Consider the following 12659-nt stretch of genomic DNA (forward strand, 5'->3'; position numbering starts at 1 on the left):
TTGGCTGAGATCACATGGCGAGTAAGTGGGTCCGGCCTTCTGATCTATATTCTCCACCACCTTCCTCCATGGTCTCCATTTGGATTCCAACCCAGGTTCTGGCCTTAGGGGTGGGGGACTGGTCACCAGGTCACCTTCTCCTGACTGCTGCCCCCACCTCTGGCCTGGCCCACTGGGCTCTCACTGCCTTCAAAGGTGGGCTTTGCAAGAATAACACACATTGTGTGTGTGTGTTTAAGGGCATTTTTAAAAAGTTTATCCTCAGAGAGAGAGAGAGAGAGAGAGAGAGCGCATGTGCACACTAGTGTGCAAGTGGGAGAGGGGCAGACAGAGAGAGGGAGAGAGAGAATCCCAAGCAGGCTCTGTGCTCTCAGCACAGTGAGAGCACAGAGCCCGACGCAGGGCTTGAAACCACAAACTGTGAGATCACAACCTGAGCCAAAATCCAGAGTAGGACACTTAACTGACTGAGCCACCCAGGCGCCCCAACACACACTGTGTTTTAACTGTCATCATTTGTTCTTTATTACAAAACAATATATGTTCACTGTAAGAAACAGGAAGGAAATAGGCATTTGGAAGTAAAAATTATTCTTTTCCCAGAGATGGCCACTTTTGATATTTTGCTGCATGTCCTGTAGTCTCTATTTTGTATATATAATCACCATCAAGACATCCGTCAGCAGCATAAGACTTGCTCTGTGCTTGGCCCTGTGCTGAGTATCTTGCACAAATTATCTCGTGCAATTATCTCATTTCACCCTCACTATGATAGGTAGATAGACAGATAGATAGATAGATAAAAATTTCTATTTTCAGATAAGCAAACAGAGGTTCAGAGAGGCAAAGTTGCTTGTCTGAGGTCACAGAGCTGGTCACTGGTACAGCCAAGTTCAAACTCACATGTTTTGACTCCAATAATCTGAACTGTTTTCTTATGATAACCTCCTAGAGCTGGAATTGCCACATCAAGCATATGCAAAATTCTAAGCTTTGGGATAATTCTGAACCAACCTGCCCTAAAAAGGAGGGGGAGTGCCAGTTTACATCCTCACCAAAGAGACTAAGGAGGTCTATTCCCCATACACTTGTCCATACTGAATTTTATTTTTTTAAACCTGTCAGTTTGATACACAAACAAGATGTACCATCACTGTTTTTGATTTTTTTAATTTCACTGTGTGTGTCTTTGTGTGTATCTAGGACCCAGCTGCCCAGAGCCTGCAGCCCCATGTCTCAGCACAGAACGAGGCACCTAGGAGAAGCTGAGCCATCACGTTAAGGGTCATACCCAGTCACCTGACACCTTGGTCACTGCATACTTTGCCCTTAGAAGAAAGTCTTACCTGGAAAATAGAATGTCCTGGAATGCAGGTATCCCTTGGCCTACTTGACAGATAGGAAAACTGAGTCAGGAGTGGCCTCCACCAAGCTTTTGGCCCTGACAGTTCCTCTGTCCCTGAGTTTCACTCTGCTGTGTAAAAATTTTGAATTATAAACCTTAAGATTCAAGAAATTCAATGAATCCAAGGACAAGAAATACGAAGAAAACTACACTAAGGTAAATCATAACCAAGTTGTTCAAACCAGTGATAAAAAGAAAATCTTAAAAGCGGTCCGTTAAAAAAAAAAAAGATGTTACATACTGAGGGACAAAGATAAGAATGACAGCAGATTTCTTGTCAAAAACAATGTAAGCAAGAAGACAACATCTTTGAAGTACTGAAAACAAAAATCCATCAACTTATAATTCTATGTCCAACAAACATAACTTTCAAAAATGAAGGTTAAAATAAAGACTTTTCCCAACATAGAAAAGCTGAAAGAACTCACCACCAGTAGACCCACACTACAAGAAATGTTAAAGTTCTTCAGGCTAAAGGAAAATGATATCAGAGAGCAATACAGATCTACAAAATGGAATGAAGACCACTGGAAATGGTAACGACATGGGTAAATATATAGGATTATTTTTCTCACCATTAAATCTCTTTAAAAGATAACTATTTAGGCAAAAATAATGTTGAGTTTATAGCATATGTAAAAGTAAAATGCATAATAATAATAGCACAAAATGTAACATTATGCTATACATGAAATGATGTATATCATTTAAAAATAGACTGTGATAAGTTAAAGATATATACTATAAACCATACAACAGTTGCTAAAGCAAAAATAAAAAGTTATAGCTAATAATCAACAAGGAAGAAAGAGAATCATAAAAACATTTACCTAGTCCTAAAGAAAGCAGAAAAAGAAGAAAAGGACAGACAGGACAAAGAGAAAACAAATGGCAAGAAAGAAGATTTAAACCTAATCACATAAACAATCACATTAAATATAAATAGTCTAAACATCCCAACTAAAAGACAGAGATTTTCAGACTGGTTTAAAAAACAGACCGAATTATATGTTGCCTATTAAAAATGCACTTCAAATATAAAAACACAAATGAGTTAAAAGTAAAAGAATAGAAAAATATATATCATTTTGATACTGATCAAAAGAAAACTGGAGTAACATCAGAAAAAGTAGGTTTGGGACAATAAAGAAAGTCATTTCATAATGATAAAGAGGTCAATCATCATGAGAGATAAAAATCTCAAATATTTATGCATTTAATATTAAAGCTTCAAAATACATGAAACCAAAAGTGATAAAAATGCAAGGAGAAATAGACAAATCTCCAAATATAGTCATAGATTTCTATGCCCCTCTCTTAATAATTGATAGAACAAGTAAACAGAATATAAATAAGGCCACAGAAGATTTAAAAACTATTGACCAACTTGACCTAACTGACATTTATAGAACACTCTATGCAATAACAGCAAAATACATACTCTTTTATGGAATATTTACCATGACAGACCATATTCTGGGGCCATTAAATAAGTCTCAATACATTATAAAAGATTTAATTCATAAAAAATATGCTCTATGATCACAATGAAATTAAAATAAAAATCAATAACAGAAAAATCTGAGGAAAATCCCCAAATATTTGGAAATGAAATAACATACTTCTAAATAATTCATTGGCCAAAGGAAAATCAAAAGGGAAGTCAGAAAATATTTTGAACTGAAAAAAAAAATGAAAACATGACAACATAAAATTTGCTGCTAAAGCAGTATTTAGTCCCCAAATGCCCATATTAGTGAAGTGAATTTTTTTATTTTTTATTTTTATTTATTTTTTAAATGTTTTTATTTTTGAGAGGAGAGACAGAGCACGAGCAGGGGAGGGGCAGAGAGAGAGGGAGATACAGAATCTGAAGCAGGCTCCAGGCTCTGAGCTGTCAGCACAGAGCCTGACGCAGGGCTCAAATTCATGGACTGTGAGATCATCACCTGAGCCAAAGTCGGACACCCAACTGCCTGAGCCACCCAGGCACCCCCACCCCCCGCAAATTTTTTAAATAAAAAAAGAGAAGACAAAAATTACCAATATCGGGAATGAAAGAGGTGACATCACTACAGATTATACAGATAATAGAAGAAGAATAAAATTCACTGAGAAGGTACAGTAATCAAGTCAGTGTGGTATTGTCATAAGGATAGATCAATAGAACAGAATTGGGAGTTCAGAAGAATAACCCTTACATTTATGGTCAGTTGATTTTCAGCATGGATGCCAAGACCATTCAATGAGGAAAGAACTGCCTTTTAAGCAAATGATGATAGCACAACTGAATACCCATATGCAAAAGAATAAAGATGGACCACTACTTACTTCACACCATTTGCAAAAAATGAACTCAAAATGGGTCAGTGACCTAAATGTAAGAGCTGAAACTATAAACCTCTAGATTAAAACATAGGTATAAATCTTAAAGACTTAAATTAGGCAATGGTTTCTTAGATATGAAACAAAAAGCATGTGCACCAAAAGAAAAAAAAATAGAGAAGTTGAGCTTCATCAAAATTAGAAGAATATAAAAGGACACTATTTTTGTGCTATAAAGGACACTATCAAAAATGTGCAAAGACAACTCACAGAATGGAGTAATATCTGCAATCACATATCCAATAACAGATTTGTGTTCAAAATATATAAAGAACTCTTACAACTCAGTAATAAAGAGACAAATTGCCCAATTTAAAAATTGGCAAAGGATTTGAATGAATTTGAAAGAATGTCTCCAAAGAAGATATATAAATGGTCAATAAACACATGAAAAGATGCTCAACATCATTAGCCATCAGGGTAATGCAAATCAAAGCCAAAACGAGATACTACCTCACATCCGCTAGGATGACTACAGTTAAAAAGACAGACAATAACATTCCTGAGGCGAGGGATATAAAAGAAAAATAAACTATTGGGACTGCATCAAAATAAAAAGCTTCTGCACAGTGAAGGAAACAATCAACAAGACTAAAAGGCAACCTACAGAATGGGAGAAGACATTTGCAAATGACATATCAGATAAAGGGTTAGTGCCCAAAATATATAAAGAACTTATCAAACTCAAATCCCAAAAGACAAAAAATCCAATTAAAAAAATGGAAAGAGGGGCGCCTGGGTGGCTCAGTCGGTTCAGCGTCCGACTTCGGCTCAGGTCACGATCTCATGGTCTGTGAGTTCGAGCCCCGCATCGGGCTCTGTGCTGACAGCTCAGAGCCTGGAGCCTGCTTCAGATTCTGTGTCTCCCTCTCTCTCTGCCCCTCCCCCATTCATGCTCTGTCTCTCTCTGTCTCAAAAATAAATAAACATTAAAAAAAATTTTTTTAAATGGAAAGAAGACATGAACGGACACTACCGTAAAGAAGACATACAGATGGCAAACAGACATCTGTGAAAAGATGCTCAACATCACGGATGGTAAATCAAAACTACAATGAGATATCACCTCACACCTGTCAGAATGGCTAAAATCAACTACACAAGAAACAACAGGTGTTGGAAAGGATGTGGAAAAAGGGGAATATTCTTGTATTGTTGGTGGGAACGCAAACTGGTGCAGCCACTGTAGAAAACAGTATGGAGGTTCCTCAAAAAGTTAAAAATAGAACTACCTTATGATCCAGTAATCACACTACTGGGATGTATCCCCAAAATACAAAAACATTAATTCAGAGGGATACATGCACCCCTATGTTTGTTACAGCATTATTTATGATAGCCAAATTATGGAAGCTGCCCAAGTGTCCAATGATAGATGAATGGATAAAGAAAATGTGGTGTATATGCACGCACACACACACACAGGTGCGCGCGCACACACACACACACACACACAATGGAATATTATTCAGCCATTAAAGGAATGAAATCTTGCCATTTGCAATGACATGGATGGAGCCAGAAAGTGTAATAAGTGAAATAAATAAGTCAGAGAAAGACAAATACCATATGATTTCACTCATAGGTGGAATTTAAGAAACAAAACAAACAAGTCAAGGGAAAAAAAAAAGGGGAGAGAGAGACAAACCAAGAAACAGACTCTTAACTACAGAGAACAAACTGATGGTTACCAGAGCGGAGGTGGGTGGGGGAATGGGTGAAATATGTGATGGGGATTAAGAGTACACTTATCATGAGGAACACTGAGTCATGTACAGAACTATTGAATCACTATATTATACACATGAAACTAATATAACGCTGTATGTTAACCATATTGGAATTAAAATTTAAAACTTCATTTTAAAAAAGACAATAACAGGAGTGCCTGGGTAGCTCAGTCGGTTAAGCATCTGACTCTTGGTTTCGGCTCAGGTCATGATCTCACAGTTCATGAGTTTAAGCCCCGCATCAGGTTTTGTGCTGGCAGCAGGGAGCCTGCTTGGGATTCTCTCTCTCCCTCTCTCTCTCTCTGCCCCTCTCTCTCTCCCCAACTCATGCTGTCTCTGTCTCTTTCGAAATAAATAAATGAACTTAAAAAATAGAAAGACAGGGGCGCCTGGGTGGCGCAGTCGGTTAAGCGTCCGACGTCAGCCAGGTCACGATCTTGCGGTCCGTGAGTTCGAGCCCCGCGTCAGGCTCTGGGCTGATGGCTCGGAGCCTGGAACCTGTTTCCGATTCTGTGTCTCCCTCTCTCTCTGCCCCTCCCCTGTTCATGCTCTGTCTCTCTCTGTCCCAAAAATAAATAAACGTTGAAAAAAAAAATTTAAAAAAAAAAATAGAAAGACAAAAACAAATGGTGAGTGTCTTGAAAAACTGGAACCTCCTATCCTGTTATGGAAATGTAGAATGGCGTAGGCACTTTGGAAAACAGCCTGGTAGTTTTTTTAAAGGTTAAACATAGGCCCATATGAACTAGCGATTCCACTGCTAGGTAGATACCCAAGAAAAATAAAAACATAACTTGTACACAATGTCCATAGCAGCTTTATTTGTAACAGCCAAAAAGAGGACACCACAAATTGGATACCAAATGCCAAATGTCTGTAAATTGATGAGTGGATAAAATGTAGATAAATACAATGGAATACCACTTATCAATGAAAAGGAACGAATATGACATGCTTACATGCTACAGCTTGTATGAACCTTGGAAACGTGAAGCTCAGTAAGAAAAGCTGGTCACAAAAGATCACATATTATATGATTCCAATTATATGAAGTGTCCAGAATAAGCAAATCTACAGAGATAGAAAGTAGATTAATGGTTGCCTAGGGCTGAGGGTAGGGGAGTGGGTAGGGGGAAAAGGGGAATAGCTGCTAATAAGAATAGAGGGTTTTTTGGGGCGCCTGGGTGGCTCAGTCGGTTGAGCGTCCGACTTCGCCTCAGGTCATGGTCTTGCAGTCCGTGAGTTCGAGCCCCGCATCAGGCTATGTGCTGACAGCTCAGAGCCTGGAGCCTGTTTCAGATTCTGTGTCTCCCTCTCTCTGACCCTCCCCCGTTCATGCTTTGTCTCTCTCTGTCTCAAAAATAAATAAACGTTAAAAAAAATTAAAAAAAAAGAATAGAGGGTTTTTCTGGGGGCAGTGATTAAAATATTCTAAAATTTATTGCTGATGGTTGTAAAACTCTGTGTACAATGGAATAAGAAGCCATCATTCTGTACACTTTAAATAGGCAAATTGGGAAGGGGTGCCTGGGTGGCGCAGTCGGTTAAGCGTCCGACTTCAGCCAGGTCACGATCTCGCGGTCCATGAGTTCGAGCCCCGCGTCGGGCTCTGGGCTGATGGCTCAGAGCCTGGAGCCTGTTTCCGATTCTGTGTCTCCCTCTCTCTCTGCCACTCCCCCGTTCATGCTCTGTCTCTCTCTGTCCCAAAAATAATAAATAATACGTTGGAAAAAAATAAAAAATAAATAGGCAAATTGGGGGCGTCTGGGTGGCTCAGATGGTTAAGTGTCTGACTCTTCATTTCCCCTCAGGTTATGACCTCACAGTTCGCAAGATCAAGCCCCACATTGGGCTCTGTGTTGACAGTGTGGAGCCTGCTTGGACTTTTCTCTCTCTCTCTCTCTCTCTCTCTGTGCCCCCACCCCACTCTCTCTCTCTCTCTCAAATAAATATTTTTAAAAATAGAAAATAGGTGAATTGTACAGTATGTAAATTATATCTCAATGAAGCTGTCATATTTTTTTAAAAAGGATAACAAAGGAATATTATGAACAACTTTATGTCAATAATTTTGACAATTTAGATGAAATGGACAAATTCCTTGAAGATACAAATTGTCAAAGCTCATGCAAAAAGATAGAGATAACCTGAGTAGTCCTATATTTATTAAAGAAATTGAATTGGCAGGTATAAGTTTCCTGCCAAGAACACTCACAGCTCAGATAGCTTCACTGGTGATTCTACCAAACATTTAGAAGAAATAATACTAATTCTGTACAAACTCTTGTAAAAGATTGAAGAGAAGGAAATAGTTCTCACCTCACTTTGGGGGCCCTGATACCAAAACCAGATAAATTCAATACAATAAATGAAAACTACAGACCAGTATCCCTCCTGAACACAGATATCAAAATCCTAAACAAAATTTTAGCAAATCTAATTCGACAGTATATTAAAAGGCCAATGGGGCTCATCTTAAGAATTCAGGGTTAGTTGACATTTGAAAATAAGGCAATGTAATTAACTGTATTCACAGAATAAAAGAGAAAAACCATGTGATCATCTCAAAAAACACAGAAAAAGCATTTGACAAAATCCAACATCCATTCCCAATTTAAGACATTCTCAGTGAACTAAGAATAGAAGGGAACTTCCTCAACTTGATCTCACAGCTAGCATCACACTCAATGGTAAGAGATGGGGAAGCTTCCCCGTCTAAGATCACCAACAAGGCAAGGACGTCCACTTGGACCACTTCTAATCAACATTCCATTGGAGGTTCCAGCCAGGGGATTAGGCAAGAAAATGAAACAAAAGGCATCCAGATATAAAGAAAAAAATAAAACTATCTTTATATGCAGATGATATTCTCACCTATGTAGAAAATTCCACAGAATCCACATACCAAAAGAGCTATTATAACTAATAAGTAGGTTTACCAAGGTGCAGGATACAAGATCGATATACAAAAATCAAATTGTATTTCTATATACTAGCTACAGACAAACAGAAATTGAAATTTAAAAATACCTTTTATAGGGGCGCTTGGGTGGCTCAGTTGGTTAAGCATCCAACTTGATTTTGGCTCAGGTTTGCCCTGAGTTGGGTTCTGCACTGTCAGTGTGGAGCCTGCTTGGGATTCCCCCTCTCTCTCCCTCATTCTCTCTCTCTCTCTGTCCGCCTCTTTCTCCCCCTGTCTCTCTGCCCCTCCCCCATTCATGGGGGAACTCTCTTGCTCTCAAAATAAACACACATTAAAAAATACCTTTTATAATAGCATCAAAAATGTGAAATACTTAGTAATAAACAGGACAAAAGATATGAAAGACCTTGATATGGGAAACTACTGCTGAGATAATAAGTTAAAAAAAAAAAAAAACTTCCCTGGGGCACCTGGGTGGCTCAGTAAGTTAAGCGCCTGACTTCGGCTCTGGTCATGATCTCACAGCTCATGAGTTCAAGCCCTGCGTTGGGCCCTGTGCTGACAGCTCAGAGCCTGGAGCTTGCTTCAGATTCTGTGTCTCCCTCACGCTCTCTGCCCCTCCCCCACTCGTTCTGTCTCTCTCTGTCTCTCTCTCTCAAAAATAAATAAAAACATTTAAAAAATTAAAAAGAAACTTACCTAAATAAGATATTTTGCTAATGGGCTGGAACACTCAATACTGTTAAGATGTTTATTCTCCCCAAATTGACACATATATTAAAATGGATCTTAATCAAAACTTCAACAGGTATGGAGCGCCTGGGTGGCTCAGTCGGTTGGGCATCCGACTTCGGCTCAGGTCATGATCTCGCGGTCCGTGAGTTCGAGCCCCGCGTCGGGCTCTGTGCTGACAGCTCAGAGCCTGGAGCCTGTTTCAGATTCTGTGTCTCCCTCTCGCTGACCCTCCCCTGTTCATGCTCTGTCTCTCTCTGTCTCAAAAATAAATAAAACGTTAAAAAAAAATTAAAAAAAAAACTTCAACAGGTAGAGACTGATAAGCTAATTCTCAAACTCATGTGGAAATACAAAGGACCTACAATAGCCAAAACAACATTGAAAAAGAAGAGGAAAGTTGGAGGGCTGGTTTCAAAACAGTGTGATGCTAGTATAAAGATAAATAACTTAGTGAACAGAAGAGAGAGTCTAGAAATAGACCCACACAGATACATGGACCACTGATTTTTTTAAAAAAGTAATATCTACACCCAACATGGGGCTCAAATTCACTACCCTGAGATCAAGATTTGCATGCTCTATGTACTGAGCCAGCCAGATGCCCTGGACAACTGATTTTTGATGCAGGAGCATAGACAATGCAGTAGAACCAGGAGAGCTTTTTGAGCAAATGGTGCTGGAATGAATGGGTATTTATAAATAAAAAGTGAAATTTAATCGGTATCTCACACTATATAAAAACTAACTAGGGGCGCCTGGGTGGTTCAGTCAGTTAAGCGTCCAACTTCGGCTCAGGCAATGATCTCGTGGTTTGTGAGTTCGAGCCCCGTGCCGGGCTCTGTGCTGACAGCTCAGAGCCTGGAGCCTGCTTCGGATTCTGTGTCTCCCTCTCTCTCTGCCCCTCCCCCGCTCATGCTCTGTCTCTCTGTCTCTCAAAAATGAATACATGCAAAAAAAAAAAAACTAAAAAAAAACTAACTCAAAATGGATCATAGTTCAAAATATGAAACCTAAAATTTTCTGTCAAGAAGAAAACATAGAATAAACCTTTATGATACTGGGTTAGGCAAAGACTTCTTACATATGACAACACCAAACACAATCCAGAAAGATTTGTACTTCATCAAAAATGCCTGTACTCTGAAAGACACTCTTAAGGAAATGAAAAACCACAGACTGGGAGAATGTTTGCAAAACATATATCCTCTATAGGACTTGTATCCAGAGTACAAAAAGATCCCTTAAAACTCAATAATAAGAAAGCAAACAACCCAATATAAAAGTAGACAAACGATTTGAAGAGACACTTCAGTGAAGAAGATACACAGGGGCGCCTGGGTGGCTCAGTTGGTTTAGTGTACAACTTCAGCTCAGGTCATGATCTCATGGTTCTTGGGTTTGAGCCCTGTATTGGGCTCTGTGCTGACAGCTCAGAGCCTGGAGCCTGCTTTGGATTCTGTGTCTCCCTCTCTCTCTGTTCCTCCCCCCCACCTCAAAAATAAATAAAAGATTTTTAAAAATTAAAAAAAAAACGAAGATATACACATGGCAAATAAACACATGAGAAGCTCAACATCACTGGCCATTAAGGAATTGCAAATTATCACCTGAAGGAAATATCACAGCTATTAGCCTGCTTGAAATTAGTAAGATTGACCATGTCAAGTGTTGGTGAGGGTGTAGAGGAACTGGAACTTCCATACACTGCTAGTGGGAATTTAAAATGGTACACCCACTTTGGAAAACACTAGTTTCTTAAAAAGTTAAACATACACCTACCATGTTGGCCAGTTATAACTCTCCTAGGTATTTACCCAAGAGAAATGAAAGCATTTGTTCATATAAAGACATAATCACATATTCATTGAAGCTTAATTTGTAATAGCCCCAAACTGGAAACATACCCAGCATCTACCAACAAGTAAATGTAAACTGTGGCATATCCACCCAATGGAATACTACTCAGCAATAAAAAGGAATGAAGTACTAATACACATTACAACATGGATGTATCTCCAAATCATTATATTGAGTGAAAGAAGCCAAACAAAAAGAGTATGTATGATTCCATTTAGAATTCTAGGAAACACAAAAGAATGCTTGCCTGGGAGGGACAAGAATAGAGAGTAGGAAAGGGAGGCTGCGAAGGGGTAGAAGGGCAAAGGGGAGGATTATCGAGGGCCACAAGGAAACTTTGGGGAGTGATGGATATGTCCATTATCTTGATTGTAGTGATGGTTTCAGAGGGGTATGTATACATTTGTCAAAACCTACCAATTTGAACACTTTAGATATGTGATTTAGTGTATTCCAATTATACTTCAGTAAGAGTTGTGTTTTAAAAAGGAAAATAAATCAAATTTACACTGGGAGAAAAAAAGAGATTAAAATACCTTGACTGTTTTTTTTTCAATTTAGAGGTTCTAAAATTCTTTGAGTTTTGAAATATTAAGTTTCATCTATTTGAAGATCCATAATCATTTATTTCCAGAATGTAAACACACCTCATTCTGTCATTGAAAGATAACTGTCCTGAGGTTGTGAGATGTACTGGTAGGTACCAAGTAAGATGCTATAATTCTAAATCATTTCTCCTAAATGTAACACCCATAATCTAAGATCCCATGATTCCATCATTTCATCAACCTCCATTTTTTTCCTCCAAACAATGGCTCAGAATTTAAATCTCCTCCTGCTTTAGAGATTAAACGTGATATTTAGAAACAGTTTTAAGTAATATGGGGATGTGCTTCCACCTTGAGAACAAGCAGGGAGGGATGGAACAGAAGTGAAATACAAGAGTGTTCTGGAGTGTCATCCCCACTGTGCAAAAGAAAAACATCCCCAGGGAGAGTGACCAATGGCATGTATCTCTAACACTACAGTGGACACCTCTAGTGAATTTTCTTTTTGTCTTCTTCCTTTGTAATATTTTTACATTTTAATTTTTCTTTTATTTATTTTTAAGTCAAGGGGCTTTATTTTTCAGAGTAATTTTAGGTTTACAGAAAAATTGAGGAGAAAGTACATCCCTCGATTGTTACAATCGATGAGCCGATGTTGATACATTATTATTAACTAAAGTTGGTAATTTACATTAGGGTTCACTGTTTGTATTGTAAAGATCCACGGGTTTAGACAAATGTATAATGTCATGTATCCACCATTTTAGTATCATACAGATACAGACTCATTCAGTATCATATAGCATCATTCAGTATCATTCAGTACCGTACCTCTGCCCTAAAATCCTCTGTGTTCCACCTACTCATCCCTCCCTCCCTTCCCCCAAATCCCTGGCAACAACTCATCTTTTTACTGTCTCTACGGTTTTACCTTTTCCAGAACGCCATATAGTCAGAATCAGACAGTATGTCATCTTTTCAGACTGGCTTCTTTTGCATTTAAAACTCCTCCATGTATTTTTGTAGCTTGATACCTCGTTTCTTTTTATCACTGAATAATATTCCATTAAACGGAT

The sequence above is a fragment of the Lynx rufus genome, unplaced genomic scaffold, assembly GCF_022079265.1.
Source record: "Lynx rufus isolate CCGP_SWC_20201006 ecotype Redwood Valley unplaced genomic scaffold, mLynRuf1.p SCAF_8, whole genome shotgun sequence".
NCBI classification, from domain to species: Eukaryota; Metazoa; Chordata; class Mammalia; order Carnivora; family Felidae; genus Lynx; species Lynx rufus.